This window comes from Chiloscyllium punctatum, chromosome 15 (assembly GCF_047496795.1).
Source record: "Chiloscyllium punctatum isolate Juve2018m chromosome 15, sChiPun1.3, whole genome shotgun sequence".
Lineage (NCBI taxonomy): Eukaryota > Metazoa > Chordata > Chondrichthyes > Orectolobiformes > Hemiscylliidae > Chiloscyllium > Chiloscyllium punctatum.
This window is the reverse complement of record NC_092753.1, coordinates 93,470,094-93,496,992: the sequence shown is the minus strand read 5'-3', so window position 1 is coordinate 93,496,992 and position 26,899 is coordinate 93,470,094. Positions and strand designations below refer to the sequence as shown.

The window sequence follows — 26,899 nt, the reverse complement described above, 5'->3', positions numbered from 1 at the left end:
TGGGCATGGCTGAAGTGGGAGGGGTGTAAGGAAGGACGAAACAATGGATGCAAAGTGTGGGAGCAAGCGTAGGGATTTGAAGGAGGGGATGTGCTGAGACCAGAATTGGGAAGGAGGGCATGATGAGTGTGTGGGAGGTGGTGGGGGGGGGGGGCGGGGGGAGTATCTGCTTGTCAATATGATACACTGCACTCCCTCTCTCTCCTTGTAAGGGACAGGGATAAGATATGTATCCAGTCTGAGAAGCCTACAGCAATGAAAGAGAGAAAGGAAAAGAGAAGGAATTTGGAAATGAAAGAGAAAAGAGGCAATTGTTCTTTTTCCTTTGTGTTACACCCCTGCCTAATTGTGTATGTGTGTGTGTGAGAGAGAGAAAGAGACAGAGATAGAGTGAATGCATCTGTATTTGCCTACCTGCGTGTACCTGTGTTTGCATACAAGTGTTGATGCTTATGTATGTGTGCAGTTGTGTCTGCTCTTATCTGTCATAATATATCTATTTGCATTCCGCTGTATGTATGTGTGTGTTAGTTTGCGCCTGTGTGTGTGACTGTGTGTGGCTCTGTGTATGTGTGTGTCTCTGTGTGTGGCTCTCTGCGGGTGTGTGTGCATGATGTGTGTGTGTGTCTGTGTGCATGCCTGTGTATATGTGTGTGTGTGTGTGTCTGTGTAACCTGCAAAGGTACAAGCTTTCCAGCTCTTGCTCTGAAAAACCAACAGTCCTCCTGGCTTTGAGCACGCGGATTGATGCTAAGTCTGTGAGTTAATGATGAGACAGTCAAAATACCAGCCGATTATACTCTTCATCACCCCCCACCCCATAGACACACACACACACACGCACAACTAGTGTGAGTCAGCATCCTCCCTGATCCTCAGCGTTCTCAGAGATAGGCAGGCAGTCAGCAACAAGGTATGTTGGAAATGATATGTGCCTGATTTTAAATCTGTGGAGCATGAGATCTATTCCCATGGGGGGCGGGGGGTGGTTGGGGAGTGGGGGGTGTGGTGGTGGTGGGAGAGAGCAAGACAGGAAGCATTTGATTAAGATCACATTTACATTGCAACAGGGGGAAAAAAAACATTCCTTTAAAATGCATTTTATTTCACAGCTCACTGCTTCTTGCTGCACCAGAGACTGGAGAAAAGGCTGCTTTAAAAAAAAAACAAGAGAGAAACAATAATTAAATGCTTTGCTAAACATCTTTTGAATTATTCTCACGACGCCTATTTTTTTTTCTCTCTTTCTCTTTGTCGGAAGCAGAGCGCTGTTCTGAAACAAACGGAACTCTGCGCTCTCCATGTTACGGTACAGAAGCGTCGGAACAAAGTAAGGGGGAGGATAGGGCAGGGACTGAGCCCGTTTGCAATGCGGTCTTTCAGGAGACATGTGTACTATGGTGGGAATCTCAGTGAGGAGACGCAATGACAGCCCAGCTTTCGTTTCTCTGTTCCATAGCCAAAAAAGAAACCCCGAGATGCGCTGAGGAAGAGGGACAAAGAGACCTCATTTTATTAAGGCTATAGTTTTTGCTGTCACTGGAATATGTGCGTGTTTGTTTATTTTTTCGTTGTTTCTCCGTCTCGGATATAGAAGAGAAAATAGCGGCGAATATTGATCTATAATGCATCGGCAGACAGACTAATGATCTCAGCAAAACCTGGGCTAGATTCCCCGGGGCTGCCTCTCGGGCACAATACTGCAGTGATACATTCTGGCTGGCTGTCTGTCTGTCTGCTTCTATCTCTGTCTGTCTCTATCTATGTCTCTCTCTTTCTATATCTGCTCGTGAATTTATCTCTATCTCTGTTTGCCTGTGTCTCTGTTTGTCTATCTGCCTGTCTTTTTTCTCTCCCTCTCTCCCTTTCTATCTTTGCCGGTGTCTTCCTTTCTCTTTCTCTCTATCTCCGTCTTTCTCTCACTACCTATTTCTGTCTGTCTTTTTGGCTGTCTCTGTCTCTTCCTATATGTCTTTTTCGTCTATCTGCCTCTGTGTTTGCTTCTTTCCATCTCTGTCTAACTGTCTTTCTTCATCTCTCTCTCTCTCTCTCTACCTGTCTCTTTCTCTTTCCCTTTCTTTCTCCTTGTGTCTCTTTGTCTACCTCTCTCTTTCTATCGCTCTCTTATTTTCTGACCGTTTCTCTTTCTATATCGGTCTCTGTTTGCCTCTCTGTCTCTCTCTACTACCTCTGTCTCTCTTTCTGTCTGTCTCTCCTATCTCTGTCTCGCTCTCTCTGTCTCTCTCTCTTTCTATCTGTCTCCCTCCTTATGTCAATCTGTCTCTCTTTCTGTCTGTCTCTCTCCCTCCCTTCTTTCTCTGTCTGTCTTGCTGAGTCTCTCTTTCTATCTCTGTCTCGCTCTCCATGTCTCTCTCCCTCTTTCTCTATGCCTCTCTGTCTGTCTCTCTCTCTCTCTCTCTCCTGTATATCTGTCTCCCTCCTCCCTTCTCTCTGCCTGTCTCCCTGCCTGTTTGCCTGGGTCTCTCTCGCCCCGAGGAAGCGCTCGCCTCTCTGTTCCCCATTGAATGTGTTGGCCGGTTTTTAAGACAGAATGCGCCTTGCGACATTGTTCCGAAAGTAGTTGGCTGTTTCTGAGGCTGTGTGTGTGTGTGTGTGTGTGTCTCCACTTGCCTCTCTCCGTTGCTGAGAGTGGGGGGGTGGGGGGGGAGGTTGGGCGCTGTGAGAGAGATGACAGTACGGTCCCCTCCTGAGTGAAGGCAGTGCCGGCCGCTGGACACTCGTCGCTGGGGGATGAGCCGCCCTGTGGCTCTGTGTCAGAGACACCTGCATTGTCAGCGCGCCTCTCCTTCCAGGGAGTGTGGAGTCCCAGGTTAAAGGCTGGAACAGAAGAGTAAAGGGGTAGGAGGAAGAGGATGGGGGGGGTCTGGGTGAACTCTGCCTCAGGAGCTGTGCAGCCTGCCCACACAAAGGCAATGCACCGCTTCACCTTGTCAACTTGCTCTGTAACGGATTAAATATTAAAGCAAGGATTGTATCTTTGCTGGCTGGATCTGGTAGAGGGGAGGGAGCAAGTGGATTTGGTGAAGATAAGTTTATTGCCCCTCGTTTCCAGTTGTTCTCAATGGGCTGGAGCTGGAAGAGGGTCTCCGAGTTGGCTAAAGCAGTGGATGGCAGTGGGGAATGTGAGGAGGAGGTGGCCTGGCCAGGGTGGCCCTGTTTGAGAAACTCGCTGAACAGCCCAGGAGACGGGCCGAAGACAATGGAGGAACTTCTCCCAGTCCCTGAGACCCTAACTTGTGAGTCCATCTTCTTTTAAATATCACAAGTTAGGTTCTTGGGATCTGGGCGGAGGGCACTGTCAACCTCATTTCCAAGGTGGGATGGAGGGAGGGGTGGTGGTGCTGAGTGAGGTCCTTCTCTTTCCCACCGGTCTGTTGATATGAAAGAACATCGTGATGAAGAAAATTGTGCCCCACCCCCACCCCTCCTCCATCTACGTTTAATCCTTTCGTTGCAAAAAATCAATTAATGAAAGCCTCCCTTACCCCCCCCCCCCTCATGTATTCCCCACATGAATGGTGCTCCATGGAAAGGACTGAAGGAGATTGTGGAGGAGATGCCCATTGTAAAGCCAGCTGCCTTCATGGTACCATTTGTTTTTGGTGGGGTAGCTGTGATTGAGGTTAAACATTCTAGGTCATACCCACTCTGTTGTGAAGCTAGTGGCTGGCATTGAGGAAGGACCTGGGTGCCTCCTCTGTGCTGCCAGGCTGTTGGCTGAGCTGGACGGGGCAGGCTCATTGGCAGATAGGACAAACGATTTTGCTGAGGAATAGCTGGTGTTATCAAGTTTGGAAAGAGCAAGAGAAACTGTGCAGAATTTGCACATTCTCCCCGTGTCTGCATGGGTTTCCTCCAGGTGCTGTGGTCCTCCCACAGTCCACAGGTGTGCAGGTCAGATGAATTGGCCATGCTAAATTGCACATGGTGTTCAGTGATGTGTAGGTTAGGTGCATTAGTCAGAGGTAAATATAGATAATAGGGTAGGGGAATGGGTCTGCGAGGGTTGGTGTGGACTTGTTGGGCAAAGGGCTTGTTTCCACACTGTAGGGATTCTACTAAACCATATTTCACTAACCAACAGGGTCCAAACCTTTCAATCCACCCTTATGAATGTGAACATTGGCTATTTCCAGTCAAACCCGTTCAGGAAGATGTTGTTGGACATCTCTGGAGCAAGTGGGACTTGAATGAAGTCTCCTGGTTCAGATGGAGGGGCATTGGTATTGCACCACAAGATACATCTATAGCTCAAATAGAAGAGATTTTGTAATCAACCTGTTTGAAAATGTCATTACACATCTCTGGAGGAGGAGGGACTTGAACTTGGGACTCGAGGCCGAGACATAGGGACACTAGCAGTGCACCAAAGGAGTTTTGAATGCAAACATGTTGCTACTTTAACTTACTGGGAAAACCTGGTTCATTATAGACTGGGCAAAAGTAAGGACTGCAGATGCTGGAGATTAGTCTTGAGAGCATGGTGCAGGAAAAGCACAGCAGGTCAGGCAGCATCCGAGAAGTAGGAGAGTCGACACTTCGGGCAAAAGCCCTTCATCAGGAAGGGCCTGAAACGTCAACTCTCCTGCTCCTCAGATGCTGCCTGACCTGTGTGCTTTTCCAGCACCACGCTCTTGACTCATGATGGACTGGTCCTATTGGGCTTAATCATTCCGGATTTGGCCCTCAATGCTTCCCTCTACTCAGTAACCAAAGTAACCTCACTGATGCAAATGAATCATTCATCACAAGGGAAGATTTACTTTTACCTTTTTTCTAGCACATCCAGGGTTTCAGGTTTTAAACTTCTCCCAAGCATCTTATTATTATTTCTGTTTGGAACAGAGAGTCTGTTTCCTATAAATTCATCTTTTATCTTCCTGACATCCTGTTTAATATCAACGTTTTCAAGATGAGCAGGGAGATCTCCATGGTCTCCAGACCAACATCTATCTCTCAATTAACTTCACTGCAGCAGATCACCTTATCATTTATCACATTGCTATTTGTGGGATCTTCCTGTGATTTAATTGGCTGCCATGTTTTCTACATTACAACACTTCAACAGTGCCTCTTTTACTGTAAAATATTTTAGGATATCTTGCGGATGTAAAAAGGGTGAGAGAATTTAAGCTTCCTTGTGTTTATTTATTTGTCTGAACAATAATTTGTACAAGAGCAAGATTTTGGCTCAGACCATCAGTGGTTCCATTTTATTTTGCAAAGCAGCATGGGTAAGTAAATCGTCCTGTTATGTCTGTGCTCAAATCTAACACCCATCAGTCCCTCCAAGTATTGATTGCCCTCAAGCGTCACCCACACAACCCCTCCCCAACCTCTCCACTCTCTCCCATCTGGCCAGAAAGAGGGGAATAATAGATGCCCTACTCATTAATCCCAGTAGCACCTCTGGCGGGAGATTTTCAGACTGGCAGATAGGAATCGGAGATGGTTAGGGGCCACAAGGGAAGTTGGGAGGCCTGGCAGATACCAGCTGGCTCTAATGGGCAACAGACCAAACCTGGGGCCTTGTGGTCTGAAAGGAGACTAATTGTATGAACTAGACACCTGAGAATCAAGGGGCTGAAAGGAATCATTTATGAATGAATGGCATTTTTAGTCAAACTCCTCCTTTCTATAGAAATATTCCTTCAGGATCACTGCCTTGACCAATCATCAAAAATGTCACCCTTTGTTTTATTCTTTAACGTATTTTTCTAGTGCCAACTAAAAAACAATATAATGTCAGCCATCACATGCATACTTCACAGTGGCTATCTGAGGTCATTGTAGATTGGCAGGTCATGTAAGCATACCAACCAGTATCAAACTTATTGCCTGTTCACTAAACTAGCTCTGTCTCTCACTCACTCTCGACATTGTTAGAATACATCAAAGGAATTCTTTCCCGTTAATGGCCACACGTACTGACAGGAGTCAGTGATCATACTGCACGCTCAGCTTCTCAGAACAGGATTAGAATGAGCCTGTCGTGGGGAACAGATGGGAACAAAGTTTCCCGTCACGCCTGTGTGCTGTTCCAGCATTCACCTCTGCCTCTGCATACCAATTACCCTCACACTTGACCTGTACCATCCTCCCCACCCCCCCCACCCCCCACTCCCCACTAACATCTCCCCAGACATGGATGTGATCAGAACAACTCCCACCCCATTAATCCTGATATTGTTTTGTAACCAGTTTTTGCTGGGTGTTTGTGAGTGGGAGGAGGGATAGTGAATTGAAAAGAGGGGAGACATGGTCTTGCTAATATCTCAGCATTGAAAAGCTCATTGGGATGTGAACATCATTGGATAGACCATCCCCTAGTTAGTCCCATCCATTAAGATGCTGGCCATGAGCCACTGTGGGTAACAGCTATGTCAGATATGTAATGCTATTGGATTACAGAGTGCCAAGAGATTGACTCAGGGAGGAGCACACATTAGTTCACATCAGGATGGTGTGTGTAACTTGGATAGCTGGGTAGGGAGTCACGTCAACTTTAACTTAATCATAACAACGCTAGGTTATTTTAATAACTATTCATGAAAAATACAAGGGATTAGCAAGGGGTTGTGAGACTCAGCACAAATGCTTTATCACTGAGACAACATAAATGTCTCCTTCTCTGCCTCAGGTTTGACCAGGGCAGGTATAGCACAGATCCAGAGTAAAGGTTCCTCTACATTGTACCCATCAAACACTTCCATGACATGTATAGCATGGGCTTAGATATAGAGTAAAGCTCCCTTTACCCTGTCCCCATCAAACACTCCCAGGAGAGCTACAGGGTTAGATTGGGAGTAAAGCTCCCTCTATGTTTTAAACTGAAATTGAAGCTCCTTCCACACTGGCCCATCAAACACGCTGAGGACAGGTACAGCACAGGGTTTGACATCGAGAAAGCTCCCATCAAAAACTAGAACATGGCTTAGAGATCATGTCAAATGTAGGTAATGGAAGGGGGAGAATGTGACCCATTTTCTGTTGTGATAATATTGGATCAGATTTGGGTTGTCATATTGCATGAGTGCAAACAAAGCTGTGCCTTATAACAAAAGCAACTCTGCATTTATAAAATGCCTTTGACATTGTAAAACATGCGAAGGCACTTTACAGGTAGGTTTAGCAAGCAATAGTTCACACTGAGATACATAAAGAAATATTCAGCCAAGTGACTTTAAACTTGGTCAGTGGTAAGTGTTAAAGAGGGCTTAGAAGATGAAAGACAGTTAAAGTGTCAGAGAACTTTAGGAAGAGAATTCCAGCAGTTTGGAGTTTCTGGAGGGTGGCAGAACGGAGGAACTCAGGTCAATTGAATTGAATTGGGGGAGTCCAGACACACCACCATTTTTTCTTTCATTCATGGGATGAGAGCATCATTGGCTAGGCCAGCATACCTGATTACCCAGAGGACAATTTAAGAGTCAACCACATTGCTGTCGGTCTGGAGTCACATGTAGGGGCAGACCAGATAAAATTGGCAGTTTCCTTCCCTAAAGGACATTAGTGAACCAGATGGGTTTTTCCTGACAATGGATTCATGGTCATTGTTAGATCCTTAATTGCACTTTTTTTTTCTTGAATTCAAATTCTACTACCAGCCATGGCAGTGTTTGAACCCAAGTTCCCAGGATATTATTTGGGTCTCTGGGATTAGTAATCTAGTAATAATGCCACTAGGCTATGGCCTCACTTGATTGTAGGGCTGGAACAGATTGTGGACAATAGAAGGGAACAAGGATTGAAAATTAGGATGAGAATTTGTAAAATTAGGGTGTTGTTAGATCAGGTGCCGGGATGCCTGCGTGTTTATTTCCGATCCTTCAGGGTGGGTCCTCCCTAAATCAATCAGACTGTCTCGCTGCTGCGGTCACGTAACAGCTTAGTCACACTCAGGAGAAAAACATGAGATGCCAGACAAAAGAAATAAGGAAGGAAAATGGCTAATAGACCTTCCGATTGGAACGCCGCCACTGTTCCATCCTCATTGGAATGCAGGGCCATCTCTGCACCAAGCATCTCCAAGTCCCAGAAAGGATCAGACATATTTGCTGAAAGCATGCACCAGGGAGGCAGAGGTCTTTGAAGGAGGAAAAGCCTGGGAAGATTAATAGGTTGACGATGCAGTCATTTGTCCCATTTCTTTCCAAATCGTGGTGCTCATACATTTTGCAAAATAAAATTCGTCCCAGTGCCTTTAGAGGCGTAGCTAACCTGATTTTACCCGCGGATATCAGCAACGGACTTCCCACCTCCCACCGTCCATCAACCTATCTTCTCCACAGCCCCACCCCTCCCCAATCCAAAGAGACAAATCGAATTATTTCCGAGCTGAACTTTTATTTACTATTCTTTATCATTCAAGAAGGATATCCACATTTAAAACTATCTAACGAGCAACAAAGCCCTTTGGTGAGAGGAGGAGGTGCGGAAGGGGGGAAGCGAGAGAGAAAGGGAGAGGGATGGGGAAGTGCATGCAATGAATACAAAGCGGGAGAGAGATTAGCTATGTTATCAAGTCATCACTGGTAGGCAGACCAGACTGAACCAGACGAATTCATTAACTGGTGTCTGAAGCTATGAACTGAGTCCTCACTGCAGTAGTACTAAGGTATCAGTGGAGCAGTAACACACACACTCCAGATTTATATGTTCATTGATTAAAATAAAATCTCAGCTTTTTGTTAAAAAAATATTATCGGAGTCAATATCAGTGGGATTGTCTCTTTTTAAACGTTTGAATAGATTTTCTCATGCTTCAGTTGTTCATATAGATTTCCGTATTTGATTTGGATTAACCCATCCCACTCTTAAAGGCACTTCACATTCAATCTCTGTTGCAAGGAGGGTAACCATTATGATGATTGAATAGCAGAGTTGGTGGTTAGCTTAGTTGGCTGGATGGCTGGTGAGTGATGGCAATAGCTTGGGGGTTCAATGCTCACACTGATTGAGACTACCATGAAGGACTGTCCTTCTCAACCTCTCCCTTTGCTTGAGGCATGGTGACCCTCATGTTAAATCATTACCAGTTGTCTCTCTCTAATGGGAGAGTAGTCCTATGGTCCTGTAAGACTACATCTGCTTACATTCACCTTTTATAATGGATGCTTTACCCCAAGCTTGTTATGTGAGTTGGAAAGTTTGGTTAAACAAACAACAAAGGTTCCATGAAAGACGTGTCCTCCAAGGATGTTACCTCTTTAATCCAGGATTTGATCATCTGTTCCATGTTCCGCCATTTTCCAACCTCACCTGAAAGAATGGATCCCTTCCTTGGGACAAGCATGTCTCAGTGGGGAACACAATCCAATGCACTCCTTCAGAGAATAGTAGGGGAGGTGTCCTGGTCAATATTTATACCCAAACTCACATCACTAAATCCAATATCTCATTGTTATCATGATGCTCCCTCAACTCCACTTTCCTGCTTTTTTTCCTGATAACCCTTGATTCCTGTCCTCATTCAATATGCCCATCTTGGCCTTGATTATACTTAATTACCCATCTTTTGTCACACTTTGCAGTAAAGAATCCCACAGATTCAATACCAACAGAGAGAAGAAATTCCTTCTCACCTCTGTCTGAAGTATACAAATTTGTATTCTGAGATAATGCCCTCTGGCCCTAAACCCTCCCAAAATGGATAGCTACCTTTCTGCATTTGCCTCAAGTCCGCAAAGAATCTTGGCAGGTCAGGTAGCATCCGAGGAACAGGAGAATCGACCTTCATCAGGGCTTATGCCTGATACGTCAATTCTCCTGCTCCTTGGATGCTCCTTAACCTTCTGTGCCTTTCCAGCACCACACTCTTGACTCTGATCTCCAGCATCTGCAGTCCTCCTTCTCTGCTAAGAACCTTGTCTGTTTCAGCAAGGTCAATTCTCATTCTTCTACATTCCATTGAGTATAGGCTCAAATTACACAACCTGTCCTCATAAGGCAGTCCCTTCAGGCATGGTGTACCAAGTGAACTTTCTCTGGACTGCCTCCAGTGCCAGGATATCTTTCTTTAGATAATGAGTCCAAAACTGTTCACAACATTTCAGCTGTGGTCTGTCTAGTGCCTTGCATAATTTTAGCGAAACTTCACAGCGTTTATACTGCATTCCTTTTGAAATAAGTGCCAACAATGCTGTACTTGGGTACAAACTTTTCGTGATTTTTGCAGGAATTACCAAATTCCTCTGTTCTGCAGCTTTCTGCTGTCTTTTTCCATTTAAATATTATTCAGCTCCTCTGTTCTTCCTACCAAAGTGCATTACCACACGTTTTCCCACATTGTATTCCATTTGTCAAGTATTTGCCCTCTCTCTGAACTTAATTTCTCTGCAGACTCTTTGAATCATCATCACACATTTTTGTGACAGCCACAAACATGGCTATAGTGTACTCAAGGCATTAATATATTTTGCAAATAATCATGGCCCCAGCTCTGATCCCTGTGGTACTGCACTAGTTACAGATTGCCATCCTGAAAATGCTGCCCTTATCCCACTCTGCCCTCTATTAGTTGGCCAATCCTTCATCAATGCTGATTTACTACCTTCAAATCCATGGGCTCTTATCGTATTAAGTTGCCTGTGTGATACCTTTATAAATTCTTTCTGAATATTGAAATGTATTATAGTCACTTCTTTCCCTTTGTTAATCCTTCTTGTCTCCTCTGTTCTTCCTACCAAAGTCCATAACCCCGCTTGTTGTCTCCTCAAAGGATTCCTGTAAACTTGTCAGGCGAGACTTCCCCTTTATGGAGCTGTGTTGACTCTGCTTAAGCATAATATGGATTTCGAAATTTTCTGCTATTGCATACTTTATAATAGAGGCTAACAGTTTCCCAATAACAGATGTTAAGCTAATTGACCTATAGTTACCTGTTTTTGTCTACTTCCTTTTTAAGTAAAAGTATTACATTGGCAGTTTTCCAATCCTCTGGGATTTTTCAGAATCTAAGAAATTTTGGATGATTAGTAACAATGCCTTATTATCTCTGTAGCTACGTCTTTTTATATCCTTGGATGCACTCCATCAGGTCCTGGGGACTTATCGTTCTTTGGCCCCATTAATAACTTTTCTCAATAGATAGTTGTTGTATTTATTTCCTCTCCTCCTTTTGCCCTTTAATTATTTAATAATTTTGGAATGCTATTAATGTCTTCTATAATGAAAACTGATGCAAAGCATTTATTCAACTCCTTTGCCATTTCCTGGTTGCCCATTATTAGTTCCAGAAGGAATTAGCCTGGGAGTCCTAAACCTTGACTCCATGAAGTCTCATGGTAACAGCTGTCATGAGTACAGAAATCTCCTGCTGACTATGGCACATGGGCACCACTGTATATGCATATGCATATTAATTTACTGGCTACAAGAGAAGGTCAGAGGCTCCTTCTGTGAGAAATTCACCTCCTGACTCCTCACACCCTGCTCACTGTCTTCAAGATGCAAGCCGGGAATGTGATGCAGTACTCCCCACTTGCTTGGCTGAGTGCAGCTCCAGCAAGACTCAGGAAAGTTGACACCATTCAATACAAGGCACATTCAGTCCTACCACTACCAACGTTCAGTAGTAGCAGTGTGTACTGACTCCAAGATGTGGAAATTCACCAAAGATCCTTTGACAGCACCTTTCAAACCCATGACCACTTCCATCTAGAAGGACAAAGGCAGCAGATAAATGGGAACACCCCCACCCCTGTAAGTTGCCTTCCAAGCCACTCACCATCCTGATAGGAAATCACAAGTGATAAGCCGGTCAAGAAGACATATGACATGCTTGCCCTCATCAGTTGGGGCACAGAGTACAAAGACTAGCAAATCATGTTGTAAATGTATTGAACTTTAGGTAGGCACATTTGGAATATTACATACAATTCAAGTTGCCAGACTACCAGAAGGAATGGAGGCATTGGAGACGGTACAGAAAAGGTTTATCAGGACATTGCTTGGTTTGAAGTTAGATTGGACAAACTTGGTTTATTTTCACTTGTACAATGGAGGCTAAAGGATGATCTGATAGAGATTTATAAAATTATGAGAGGCATGGACAGAATAGATGGTCAAAGTCCTTTTTCCAGGGTAGGAATGTTAATTACTAGGGAACATAGGTTTAAGGTAAAAGGGGGAAGGTTTAAGGACAACATGAGAAGCTAGTATTTTACATAGAGGATGGGAAGTGCCTGGAATGCACTGTCAGAGGAGATGATAGAAACAGACAAAATAGCAATGTTTAAGAGACACCTTGACAAAAATAGACAGGGAATAGAGAGATTCGGATTGTGTAAAGGCAAAAGGTGTTTAGTTTAGAATGGCATCATGTGTCAGCACAGGCTTGGTTGACCGAAGGGCCTGGCCTGTGCTATTCTTTGATCTCTGTATGTCGCTGTCCCACCAGAGTCACTGAGTCAATCTTCTGGACTTCCCTCCCTAGCAGCTTTTTGGGTGCATCTGCTCCATAATGGACTGCAGCATTTAAGATGGCAGCTCACTATCACTTTCTCGAGGGCACCCAGGATTAGACAATAAATGATTCCACAGCCAACAACGCACACATCTCCTAAATGAAGAAAAGAAAGATCAGAACCTTGCTATTTGAGCCAGATTTATTGACATTGTGGACATTAAGGAATTCACAAGAATTCACTTACAAGTCCCTGTGACAAATCCCATCTATCAAATGGGGCAACACAGTGGCTCCGTGGTTAGCACTGCTGTCATACAGTGCCAGGGACCTGGGTTCAATTCCAGCCTTGGGCAGTTGTATGAAATTTGCATGCTATCCCTGCATGGGATTCCCTCGGGTGCTCTGGTTTCTTCCCACAGTCCAACGATATGCAGGTTAGATGGATTAGTCATGGGGAATGCAGGATTACAGGGATAGGCTGGGTCTGGGTGGAATGCTCTTTGGAGGGTTAGTGCAGACTCAATGGACCTAATGGCCTCGATCAGCATTGTCGGGGGTTGTATGACTGGCAGGCTTTGAACCACTGCAGGGGGCAGTGGTCCTTACTAAATAGGTTCAGGACCAGTCAATGCCTCTGTGCAGCCAATCCCCAATACTGAAGCATCAGTACCCAACCCCGTATACACTTGTGGAGAAATAAATAATACTGCTCATTACTGAGGAGTGCAGGTTGGGTGGTGGACTAATCAACTTAAACTCAACAAGTGAGGTTCCTGCTAGAGTTCTGGAGCTTGGCATTCACTAAATATAATGGTGGAATATCAGCTGAATCCTCCTACTTTGTGTTTCAATGTTTAAATGTTGAATCCTCAAGGATTCCTTGTCAACGTGTTTTGTTTAAGATACCCTCATTGCTTATTTCTGAAGCCTCTTCAATCTGACTGTAAATCTGTCACCTGTGATTAATTGTGTTTCTGGAGGTTTCATCTCATAACCTCCCCTTCCCCACCCACCCATGGTCCACTCAATAGTCAGTCACACATCCATCTGTATGAGACATTGCAGTCTGTCATCAATTAAAAATCAAAATGACTCAGCTAACTGGATCATGCTTGCCTGTCAGCCAAACGTTTATTTTCTTTCCATTTTCAAAACTTTTATATTTGCTAAAGAGTTTTATTTAATCCTTCAATGGGGTGTAGACATTGCCAGTAAGGATAACATTTATTTGCCCAAAGCAGAAATGCCCCTTAATCCATGTGGCTTGCTTAGCCATTTCAGGATCTACTTAAGAATCAGCTACATTGATATGGGTCTGGACTTATATGTAGGCCAGACCTGAAAGCAAGGAAGATTTCCTTCCCTAAAAGATGTTGATGAATGTTTGCCAAAATCAATGAGAGTTTCATCTCACCATTATTTAGAACATAGGAGCAGGAGTAGGCCATTCAGCCTTCCTAGCCTGCTCTGCCATTCAACATTCTCATGGCTGTTCCTCCAACTCAGTCCCCTGTTCCTGCTTTCTCCCCATACCCTTTGATCCCTTTAATCCTGAGAACTATATATAACTCCTTCTTGAAAACATTAAATGTTTTGGCCTCAACTGCTTTCTATAGCAGAGAATTCCATGGGCTCACCACTGTCTGGGTGAAGAAATATCTCTTCATCTCAACCCCAAATCCTTAAACTGTGACCCCTGATTCTGGACTCCCCAGTTACTGAGAACAACCTTCCTACATTTACTCTGTCTTGTCCTGTTAGAACTTTATAGCGATCTCTGAGATCCCCACTCAATCTTCTAAACTCCAGAATATAGACCTAACTGATCCAGCCTCCCTTCATATATCAGTGCTGCCATCCCAGGAATTAGTCTGGGAAACCTCTTTGCAAGTTATTGAGACCAACTTTCAATGGAATTTAATTTCTAAAATTTGCTGTGCTTTCATGTTCTCTGAGTGGAGCCTGGGTGTCTAGATGTGACATCACCTCTATCTCCTCTAGTATTGATGTGGAGGAGCTATGTTGGACTGGGGTAGCCAAAGTCACACAACACCAAGTTATAGTTCGACAGATTTATTTAAAATCAAAACTTTTGGAGCACTGTTCCTTCACAGGTGATATGAGCACAGAAAGCTCGTGATTTTAAATAAACCTGTTGGTCTGTAATCTGGTGTCATGTGACTTCTGACTGTATCCTCTAGTTATCAAATAGTTTCTTTGAGAGGAATTTTTTTTAATGCCCCTGTGATTTTCCTGCACTGTTTCACACACAAACCATTGAGTAGGAGATTGACCTTCAGTTCCTGAAAAGTACAAGCTAATCCTAGAACGTTGGCAGCACTATATCATTATCATCTGAAATGGCCGTGTTCCCCGAATTCTGGATTCTTACAAATCCTGGATTTCCATCACTCAATTGTCGATTGTGCCACCAGCTTTGAAAGCCTTGATGTCCAAAATGCCTTCCTTAATCCTCGCCACCTCTTTACCATCGGTGCTGTTTGAAGACACTGCTTAGAACCTACTGCTTTGTTCATCATTGATCCTGGCTTCTTCACATTGGCTTGATGTCACTTGTTGTCATGTTTCACTAAGTCTCTGGTAGGAGCAAGTACAGGGTGCACAAGTAGTTACACATGTAGAAAGGTGAAGTTCGGTGGAAGTTTCTGGAATAGGGAGGGTTGACAGCATAAAGGGATTGTAGCTGAAACAGGTCCTGTTGTTGGTATCCTGTCAGGGACATGGGTACCTGGTAAGTAGGACTCGATGTAATATAGGAGATGGGCTGCCAGAGCTTTCAATGAACTGAGGTCCAAAGAGGGTGGAGAAGATAGAGAGACCATCCAGGATAGCATTGGGAATATCTGAAACAGACTGAGAAATGGTTGAGAACACTCTATGAAAAAGCCCTGGTCTGTATCAGCCAGCTCCATATTGCTGAATTTGCTGTTGCTTGCATGTTCTCCAAGTGTAGCCTGTGTGTCTAGATGTGACAATTTATTAATTGATGCATTTGACATTTCGGGTCTGTATTGACCTCTTAGATATTACTGTTTGTTCTAATACCAGAATAAAATATTTATATAAATTTAATAATCTAAACTCTGTTCCCACCACAGAAAGATGAAGAGTTGAATTAGTTTCACTGAATGCTATCTGGTTTGTCAACATTGGGTGCTGATACAAACCAAAGTGATTCAGGTTGTGGTGTTGGTATTTTGTGTTCCAGATCTTCTAAGGAGGCAAGACCTGGAGTAATCTGTAGAATGAAATGTTGATATGATCCTGTGTGCACCCTACCTAGTCTCTGGGAAGGGTCCATGTTGAATTAGACCAGCTCAAGCTAATGTCAAATTCACTAAGATGGAAGAGTACCAATGGCACTCTCATTCAGCCATTTTTATTTGTCTGTTAACTCCACCTGAGGAACAGCAGGTGACAAGAGTCTCTCCCTCACTGTTCTGCATCAACTTCCATTCCTAGTTCACTGGAGATAGATTCATGAGCAACTCTCAAGTCACTGCCATTGTTCTAGTTGGCCAGTAGGAGGTGGCAGAGAGAAGAAGAAGCAGGAGAGAGAAAGAAGAGGAGAGGGAAGCAGAGAAAGAAGAGCAAGAGAAAACAATGTTAAGTGAAAGATAAGTGATGGGACAAAGAAATGAGCAAGGAAGATAGAAGGAAGAAAGGAAAAAGAGAATCCTGGGCTGTTCAAAAATGAAAATAGAAGACCAGTTTATAGTCTAGTTAATGTCTCAGTTTAAAATCATCTTCTGAGTGATATTCGGACAAGCCTCAATTTGTATAACCAAATACAGCTTGTGAAGCCAGTGCTGCAAGAGGGATCAACTGAGGGAAAGGCCAAGAAAAATAAAAAGAAAGTAGAATCATCAAAAAGGAGAGAGGAAACAGTAAACGATGTAGGAAGAAAAGAAAGGATGAAACTAATTTGGGAGCAGGAAATAGAAAGCAAAAGGGAGAGAGATGGAAAGCAATAAAGACAGAGAAAGAGGGTAAGAATAGTGTGAAAGAGTCATGAGGTACAGCATCCCTCGTTCTGCTGGCATGCCTCAGGAATTTGAATCTTCTCAGTAACCTCGATGTCACTAGAAGCAGTGGGAATATTTCTGTGTGTTGGGGTGATAAGGCCAGTCACCAGACTCCTTCGGAATGTTAACAGAGGTTGTTTTGTTTGAAATTGTGCTCAGATGCACTTTTTTGTTTCTTAATTGGGTGAGAGTTCACTCAGCTTTTTTTTCAGCATGGTTCAAGGTTTTTTGTTGGAAGTCTGAGCCAAATCTTCTGGTCAGCATCAGAGCCCCCTTTTCTTTTCTCCAACGGTTACCAAATTAGAAAAATGAACAACTTGCATCCCGTCGATTTTTGTGACTTTTTTCAGATGCCCTTCTGCACCCAAAAGAGAATCTGTGCAGAGGCCGTGCCCCCCTCTATATGGCACTAGCTGCTGTATCCTGATACGCTCCAGGAGTCTGCAGCATGTCAGTGTGAGTGCGTGAGTTTATGAGTGAAGGTGTGAAGGTATGTGCAAGGTGGTGAGTTAAGAGGGTAAAGGCGTAAGGTGGGCAAGGTAAGGGGCGGGAGACTAGTGTGCAGCTAATTAGGGCGTTGGGTGATTAGGTCGTAGCTAGGCTAGGTGGCAGGGTGGCTGGGGGTGGCGGGGGAGTTGAGACAGGAGTTGGGAGGGCTCGGGGGTGTCAGTTGTCAAGGGAGGTGTTACGGAATTGGAGGTAGATTGAAGGTTTTTTTAGGGTCGGGGTGATTCAGATTGATACAGTCAGAGCAGGTTGGGTCATGGGGGGTTGCATCACAGGGTGGGATAGAGGGGGGAGTGAAATTGGATCATGGAAGATGGTCACCGTGTTTGGAGAGGGGAGGATATGTGATCAGCAGGAGTGTGTGTGTGTGTGTGTGTGTGGAGAGGAGGGGGTCAACTGTATAGTTCCCCAGGAGCTACACATGGTTTTCATCTGTCTAAGAGGTAAGTATTCAGGCGCAATTCTGAATGGTTAGAATATATGGAAGTCTCCTAAGTCTCCAAGTCTAATTCATTTTGAGAGGATGAAGCAAAGTCCAGGGAAGTTGCAGAATGTTTAAAGATGTGGTTAAGCACTTTCCCTAGAATCAATATATTAGATCCCCAACATGATGAGGCTACTGAGGAGCCCCTGGTGTATTGTTTTTGGGGATACATCCATTCTTCAGCCATCCAGAGATGACAAAATCTGAGTCCAAATGTTGTGATATTTCAGCAAACCTATTTAGTGTGAGCGAGGAGCACCAGTCTTTTCTGTGCCTTTTTTGTACTCTTTTCATTTGACTAGATTCCAGGGATACCTTTCACTCCATTCCACTGAGCATCAACAAATTGTTTGTCCTGAGGGTATCTCGGCAAAGTGCAATCTCAGGCTTGGCTCAGTGAATAACTCTTCAGTTTCTGAGTCTAAAGATTTGAGTTGAACTCCAGAGACAAACTCATTATCCAGGCTGATTCTCCCTGTGGTAGTATTGTGGGAGTTGTTCCCTACCCCCCTCCCCAACCCCATCCCACCCACCCCCTGGTATGTGAGATTTAAGGGTAAGATATTAAATCAAAGTCATGTACAAGATCCCAACAATGTTTGATGAGGCAAAGTAAATATGGGAGATTTGTTCTTTATCTAACCCTATACTGCCCAAAGAGTGTTGGATGGGGACAGCTTTACTTTCAGTTTATTTTCATTTTAAAAGAGTAGAGAGAGCTTTACACAGCCGCAAACTTCATGCTGTCCCTGTCCTAGGAGTATCTGATGGGGTCAATGTCAAGGGAGCTTTACTTTCAGTTTACTTTCAAATTAAAAGAGTAGAGGGAGATTTAATTCGTATCTGACCCTATGCCATACCTGCTTCTGGAGTGTTTGATCGGGGCAGTGTTGAGGATAATCTACTGAATATCTAACTCAATGCTGAACATGGCCTGGAAATTTCAAATCATATTGTGTTGGGGAAGCTTTACTCTGTATCTAACCCTGTGCTGTCCCTGTCCTGGGAGTGTTGATGAGGGCAATACTGAGGAAATTTACATACTCTTTAAAAGAGTAGAGGAAGCTTTACTCTATAGCTGATGGGTCCAGTGTTGAGGAAGCTTTACTTTCAGTGTAAAAGTGGAGAGGCAGCCTTATTCTGTATGTAATCCTTTATTATAACATTCCTGGGAATGTCTGTAGAAGAAGCTTTAGATTGAGTTTCAAAGAGTAGAGAGAGCTTTAATCTTTATCTACGTTTGATGGGAACTGTGTGGAGGGAGATTTACTTGCAGTTGAAAAAGAGTAGAAGAGGCTTTACTCTGTATCTAGCCCCATGCTGTGCCTACCTTGAGAGTGTTTCATGGGACAGTATAGAATGAGTTTTACTCCACACCTCTCCTAGAAAATGGAAGGGAACGGTTTATGAGAAGACTTTACCCATCTGCAGTCTTAAACAGTCAGGAGAATTTTGAAGGTTAATGTAATTATCGGGTTAATGCTGATGAAGGAATATTCTCGCTGCTGAAGAACACTGGCAGTGACTGTCAAGCAGCTGCAGATGTGACAGTCAAATATTCAGACAGTCACCTGAGGATTATCAGTGTGTGCCAAATGAATCACAGGACTGACACCTTAGCATCTGCAAGAATTGTCTCACTGAATGAATATCTATTTTGTTCGCAAAATCCCAGAAAATCCTAAATTTGTTCTTGTCCCCTGTTTGAAGGATGCTTTTCATCTGTTCACACACTACTGTGAAATGGCAGCAGTGATGAACCACTGATTAAATGTGTCTTGAGACCTCTTCTTTTTCTCTTTTAAAAATAACTAATTTTCTCTTCGTTTTTGCAGCACTGCCGTGCGGGTGTTCGAGCGTTGCCATGGTTACTGGCCTCCTGCTCACTCGCCTGAAGAGTCCAGATGAAAATTGGCTTGTCAGTCAGTGAGGGGCTCACTGCAGTGCCACAGTTTGCATCAGGCACCCTGGGGTGTGTACCTCAGTCTCCCGGTGTTACAGGATAATGGATATTCTGTACATCTCATGCTCCATTCCGTGATTCCCTCCCAAAGCAAGAATATCGCACCTCAGTTAAAGATAATGAATTCACAACATTCGGGTCTTATGAATCACTTCAAGTAGAAAACAATACCTTACTATGCAGCCTTGAGGTTTGAGGAGCTTCCATCGTTACGACAGGGTTGAAGTTTCTATATTGTTATTTCAAAGAGAAGCCTGGGGAGTCATCCTCAGTGCTTCGGGGCATTATTTATCCCTTGACCAACTGACTAAAAATGGAATTCTATTTATGGGACCTCCATGAGCATGGATCAGCTTCCACGTCACCATTGTAACTGCTGTTCACAAAGGCCATGGCCTGTTGACTATTAATCCAGAGATCTGGGGAATATTCTGGGTACCTGGATTCAAATCCCACCGTGGCAGGTATCGGAATTCAACAAAAACCTGGAACTAAAAGTCTAATGTTGACAATTGCTTGGGAAAACCCATTTGGCTCACTAATTTCCTTTAGGGAAGGTAACTGCTATCCTTACTAAGTCTGCCTGTGACCCAGAGCAATGTAATCGATTCTCTGCCTAGAATTAGACACAGTCTTTCAGCTGAGGTCTAACCAGAGACTCTTGATGATAGGGTGGAGAGCATGGGAATGTGAAATAGGCTGGAGTTGGTGGACTATAGTGAAATGAAAGGAATTGGATTGGAACAGGTTTTGGGATTAGGATGGGATGAGACTCTGAAAAGATTTACTATTCGCAGCTTTTTTTTATTCACTCATGGGACATGGCCGTGCTGCCTGGCGAGCATTTGATGCCCATCCCTAGTTGCCCTTGAGAAAGTGGTGGTGAACCGCTGCAGTCCACGTCCAGTAGGTAGACCCACAATGTCTTTAGGGAGGGAATTCCAGAACTTTGATATAATACCACTGAAAGAAAAGTGATATATTTCCAATTCAGAATGGTGAGTGGCTTGGAGGGGAACTTGCAGTCAGTGGTGTTCTCATGTTTCTATTGCTTTTGTCCACCTAGATGGAATTGGTTTTGGGTTTGGAAAGTTCTGTCTGAGGATCCTTAGTGAATTTATACTGTGCATCTTGTAGGTAGTACATACAGCTGCAACTGAGCTTCGATGGTATTCTTTGAGTGGATGTGGTGGCAATCAATGGGGCTACTTTTTCCTCAATGGTGTCAAGCTTCTTGAGTGTTGTTGGGGCTGCACTCGTCCAAGCAAGTGGGGAGTATTCCAAGTGCTGTCAAGTGGTGCTTGCAGGAGAATTGGATTTAGGAGGAAATGGGATCACGGCGATACCGTTTATTCAACAAGAGAAATGTAATATTCATATGGCAACTTTATATTTGTATAGCATCTGTAATGTAAAGAAAATCCCAGGTTCTTCACAGAAGCATTATAAAAGAATGTATGATACTACTTCGCCTTAGGAGGTTGGTCAAATTGCCAAGAATTTGGTCAAACAAGTTGGTTTTAAGATGTGTTGTAAAACAGGAGAGAAGGGCAGAGAGGTGTGGAAGCAAAGCAGCTGAAAGCATGGTCACCCATGGTGAATTAATACAGAAAATGTAACAGAGGCTAGATTTAGTGCAAGTGCAAGTATTCTGGAGGGTACATACAAATGAATTAGGAACAGATGTAGGCCACTCGGCCTGTCAGCCCCTCATACCTGCTCTGCTATTCAATAAGATCACGGGTGATTGGATTATTCCACCATATTCTCAACAACCTTTCACCCTTTGTTTATCAAGAATCTTGAAAAATATTCAAGCACTCTGCCTCTGCCATCTTTAGAGAGAGTTCCAAAAACTCTCAACCCTTTGACTGTGAAACAGTTCAACTTATCTCTCTTAAATGGGAGATCCCTTATATTGAAACAGTCACCCCAGTTCTAAATTCTCCCACAAGAAGAAAAATTCCTTTTCACATCTATCCTGTCAAGACCCCTACAGATCTAATAATTTTCAATCAAGTCCAGTCTTACTTGTCTAAACTCCTGCAGATGCAGGAGCCTGTCCAACGTTTTCAAACAAGCCAATCTGCCCATTCCACATTACCTTTTCTGAACTGTTTTGATGGGGGGGGGGGCTAAAGGAGATTAGAGAGTTAGGAAAGGATAAGACCTCAGAAGGACTTGAAACCAAAAAGAAGGGAATTTTCAAATCAAGACTAGGTGTCAAAAGCAGATCAGTAAGAAGAGGGGCATTAAGAGAATGGGGTGAGTTGAGACACAGAGTTCTGCATGATCCCAAATTTGCATTGGTGGGAAGGGTAGACTGTTTGGGACCAGTCAGGAGTTAATTGGAGTAGTTGAGTCCAGCGGTAACAAAGGCACAGATGAGGATTTCAGCAGTGGATGGGCAGAGTCTGGTGGGATTAAGAGGGTGGAAATAGGTGGATTTGGTGATGGTATGGACATGTGACTGGAAGCTCATTCTGCGACTGAACATGACTCCAAGATTGAGGCTTGATAGTCTCAAACTGTCACTTAGGGAGAGGGATGAGGAGCAGAATATGGAGCAAGGGTAGAAAACCAATGGTTTCTGTCTTCCCAATATTTAATTGGAGGAAATTTCTGTACATCCAACATTGGAATCACCAAAGTAAACTGGTAATGTAGCAAAAATAGAAGAAAAATGCTGATACTTAGCTTTTGATCTTGCAATTGACAGTGAAGAAGGTTACCTCAGATGACAACAGGATCTTGATCAAATGGGCCTGAGGAGTGGCAGATGGAGTTTAATTTAGATAAGTGTGAGGTGTTGCAGTTTAGGAAAGGCAAATCTTAGCAGGACTCATACACTTAATGGTAAGGTCATAGGGAGTGTTACTGAACAAAGAGACCTTGGAGTGCAGAGTCATAGCTCCTTGAAAGTAGAGTCAGAGGTAGATAGGATAGTGAAGAAGGCATTTGGTATGTTTTCCTGTATTGATCAGAGTGTTGAGTACAGGACTTGGGAGGTCATGTTGCGGCTGTACAGGACGTTGGTTAGGCCAATTGTGTGCAATTTTGGTCTCCTTCCTTTTGGAAGGATGTTGTGAACCTTACAAGGATTCAGAAAAGATTTACAAGGATGTTGCCAGGGTTGGAGGATTTGAGCTACAGGGAGAGGCTGAACAGGCTGGGGCTGTTTTCCCTGGAGTGTCGGAGGCTGAGGGGTGACCTTATAGAGGTTTATAAAATCATGAGGGGCATGGATAGGGTAAATAGAGAAGGTCTTTTCCCTGGGGTGGGGGTGTCCAGAACTAGAGGACATAGGTTTAGGGTGAGAGGGGAAAGATATAAAAGAGACCTAAGGGGGAGCTTTTTCACGCAGAGGGTTGTGCATGTATGGAATGAGCTGTCAGAGGATGTGGTGGAGGCTGGTACAATTACAGCATTTAAAAGGCATCTGGATGGGTATATGAAAAGGAAGGGTTTGGAGGGATATGGGCCGGGCGCTGGCAGGTGGGACTAGATTGGGTTGGGATATCTGGTTGGCGTGGACAGGTTGGACCGAAGGATCTATTCCTGTGCTGTATATCTCTAGGACTCGCTGATTCTAAATATAAATTCTCATGTAATGTGGCTGTATAACAGTGTGATAGTTTGCTATTCCATTATCTGCACTGAAATATCAGTATCTGCACACATGATCATGTTTCAGTAACCCTGGATTTTGCTTTGCTTTAGCTTGTCCATGTTTTAGAATTGTCAGATTTTAATTTCTCACTCAGCAATACTTTTATTTGAAGTGTTTTTCTCTCTCTGCGTCTGCAGTAATTGGAATTCCTGACGATTAACACTTTCTGGAGATCTCCACTGAGAGAGAGAGAGAGCAACACCTTGCCCAAATGAGTCTCCTTCTCTTGTTAAATTTTAATACGTCAACTGTGAGAATAAACAGTAGTCTGCACAATCTCTGAAGCAGAGAGAGAGAGAGAGTGCTCCACCACCTACAGTACCCAATAGTACCTTCAACCTTCTGTCCTGAGTCAGCCACATTGTCACAGCTCCCCTCCCTGCATCCCCCCCGCCACCACCTGTCCCCACCAACCCCCAACATCTCCAAAACACAGATAGAAGGGATACCATTGAAACTGAACGCAGGTGAGCCATGAAACTTGTAAGTCAGAACAAAAACTCAGGTATTCATGGTAAGATTATTGATGTTTTCCCTGTGTACATTTCTACCTTACATACATGTGGAGTGTATTGGTGCAAGGTAATTGTTTTGTCCCTTTTTTTCCTCAGCTCAAGAAAGGGACTGTTGCTAGTGGAGACTTCTGTTGATCTGTATTGATCAGATAACTCATCCATCTGACCTGCACTTCACCCGTGAGACCAGTCTGCGACATCAACAGGAGGTTTGTTTCTCTTAGACGATAAGATGTATTGGAGCAGAATTAGGCCAGTCGGCCCATCAATGCTATCCACCATTCAATCATGGTTGATATGTTTCTCAACCCTCTTTTCTTGCCTTCTCCCCCATAACTCCCTGACTAATCAAGAGCCCATCTGTCAATGTCACAAATATACTCAATGACTTGGCCTCCACAGCCTACTGTAGTAATGAATTCCATAGATTCACCACCCTCTGGCTGAAGAAATTCCTCTTCATCTAAGTTCTAAAGGGGTCTCACTTCACTCTGAGACTGTACCCTTGGGCAATTATCTTCTCCACATGCACTCTATCGAGGTGTCTCAGTATTCTGCAACTTTCAGTCAGATCCCTCCCATCCTTCTGAACTCCAGAGTCCTCAGCTCCTCCTTGTATAACAAGCCCTTCATCCCTGCAATCATTCATGTAAACCTCCTGTGATCTCCCTCCGGTGCCAGTACATCCTTCCTTCCAATAATATTCCAAATGCAGCTTTGTACAACCTGAGCAGTATATCCCTACTGTTGTACTCCAGCCCTCTCAAACATCCTTTGTACATCTTTTCCAGTGACTTTGTTGTTTGCCAATTATCTCTCCTCCTATCTAGGATATATTGACCCAGAGTCATACGGTGATACAGCATAGAATGAGGCTATTCAACTCATTCATGCCTGTGTCAGCTCTTTGAATGTACATTCCAATTAGCTCCACATCTCCTACTCATTCCCCACAGCCAGGAAGTCTTTTCCTTCCTGTCCCTTTTGAAGTTACAACTGAACCTAATTTTGCCAATTTCAAGCAACTTTAGATGAATCGTTTTATTCTTCAATACATATTTCACCAGATACTTCAGGTCAGATACACATTTTGTCATGTTTAGTTATTTTGATACATATACAAAGAAGCCATTTCTTCCCTTAAGTTGAAATTGCAATGTATTTGAATGGTTCGCCTCCCTGGGAGAGGGGTAGAATTGGGTCATGATAAGATTCTCTTCATGATTCTTAGTAAAGTACTTTCTATACTACAACATGCACCCATTGGGATGACTGCCTTTGTGGATCTTTCTTAGAGGATACTGGTGAGGGTGGACGAGAGAGGAGAATGCTGGTCCTTTTGTTTTGATCTCCACCTCTGCCTTGCTTTAGGATGGCAGGGCTCTGGAGCTGTCCCTGTTTGTATTGCTCAAGAAGTGGGGGAAATCACCAACATGTGGCCATATCACTCCATGAGCTAATGTGTTGGAACATCTATTTACGGTGTCACCATTCTCAAAGTGTCCTCCCTGTCAGTGCTCCACTCAACAGTAGGGTCTTAGCAGTAACTGTTAGTGTGAGACTATTTGACTGTGGGAGATTCACAGCTGAACCCTCTTCTGTCTCAATCCTGATCTGCACTTCCCACTCAGTGCTCACTTGTTGGGAAAAGTCTTCATAGATACTGGCCAATTCCACCCATTCCTAATCCAAGACTGTGAATTAATTACAACACCCACATCATGAATGCAACTGAGATTTGTTAATGCGGCGTGGAAATGGCTCTGACTGATGAAACTATTTGTTGGTGTAGTTTAACAAAACATATTTCAATATTGGTGAGGTTTCTGTACAATTCTCGACAATAAGAATTAAGTAGGTTTATTTTTTTTACCAGGATTGCTTTGAATTGTCCATACCTCCCTCCCCCACTCCCCAATTCTCCATTTAAGTGCAATTTCAGTATCGCCTCATTCCTAATGGGGTTTAGTTAGCTCAGTTGGCTGGATGGCAATGCAGACTGACACCAATAGCACAGGTTCAGTTCTCATAGCAGCTGAGGCCCTATCTTCTCACGCTCTCCCCTCACCTGAGGTGTGGTGACCCTCAGGTTAAACTCACCACCAGTTGCCTCTAACGACACAGCAACTCTACGGGACTATGGTAACTTTATTCTTGATACTGTGCTAATGTAAACACAATTTTCATACCAATGTAAACAAAAACTTTATTTCAAATAAAGTGTTTTTTCTTGATATCAGTATCCATCGTCTCTCTGTTTCATTAAATACCAGCACCCATTGAACAAATAAGAATTTTTTTCTATATGTTTGTGGAGATTAATTAAACGTACTAGAACAAGACAGTATGTATAGGACAGAGGGACATGTGTACATGGTAAAGGAGCAGTTTTATATTCATTTCAATAGAAATTTACATTGATATAGCATCTTTATTTAGCAAGACCCCCCTCAAGAAGATTAAGAGGGTTAGTATCAAAGCACAAATTGGCAAAGTATGATATAGCTTATTGGACAAACAATAAGGTAGGTTTTACATAGAGGAGACAGAGAAAAGTAGAGAAGCTTACAGAAGACATTGGAGTGCCTGGGGTCTGTTGTGCATTACTCATTGAGAGAAATATTGCAACTCTTGAATGAGTAAGTAAGAGCAAGTGTAGGCCATTCAGTCCTTCCAGCCTGCTCCTCCATTTTAAATGATCATGGTCGACTCAGAGCTCTTACGTGTGAGATGTGCATATTGTGCAATACTTTAAATAAAGGGATAGTTAGGTTCTTTACCAGCAAAGGAGTTAGTGGAGTTGGGTAAGAATGTAGAATTAAGGTCAGAATCAAATCAACCATTGAATTGCAGCAGACCCAGTGAGCTAAGTGGTCTATTTGTGTCTGTAATTCATTCAGATGTACGTACATTACTGTCAAACGAGTGCAATTTTGAATCCAACACCCAGTCTAACTAACCACTAATCATTTGAGTCTTCACTGTGTTTGTGCACAAGCTATTCGACATGATTGGAGTGGGGGTGGGGGGGGGGCTCTTTTGCAATCAATGCAGTGCCTATCTGACAGCCAAAATGAGGGCTTTCCTTTGGGAACTCTGGGCAAATCTCTATGACTCCCTCTCTGACTCTACAGCAGATTGGGCTGGGTGTAAATTGGGTGAATGGGAGTAATTCTGGCAGTCGATTGGCAATCTTGTTTTGATCTAATGCAGCAGGATAATCCACGCAATGTTTCGCCAGCCCTCCTGGTAGATCATTACATTAACCAAAGAAAGCTTTGCGA

General features: G+C 43.6%; 1 long non-coding RNA gene across 25 annotated transcripts in view; it reads left to right on the top strand.

Moving 5' to 3' along the window:
* LOC140486508 (uncharacterized) overlaps window positions 1-25,857 on the top strand; it is a 327,762-nt gene extending 301,905 nt beyond the window's left edge. For 24 of the 25 annotated variants that reach the window (XR_011962617.1, XR_011962616.1, XR_011962611.1 and 21 more), the window contains one exon: window positions 19,303-25,857. This is a non-coding gene — a long non-coding RNA (uncharacterized lncRNA). The remainder of the gene's footprint in view (window positions 1-19,302) is intronic. The other variant, XR_011962615.1, reaches the window with a different exon arrangement.
* The last annotated feature ends 1,042 nt before the right edge of the window (window positions 25,858-26,899 follow it).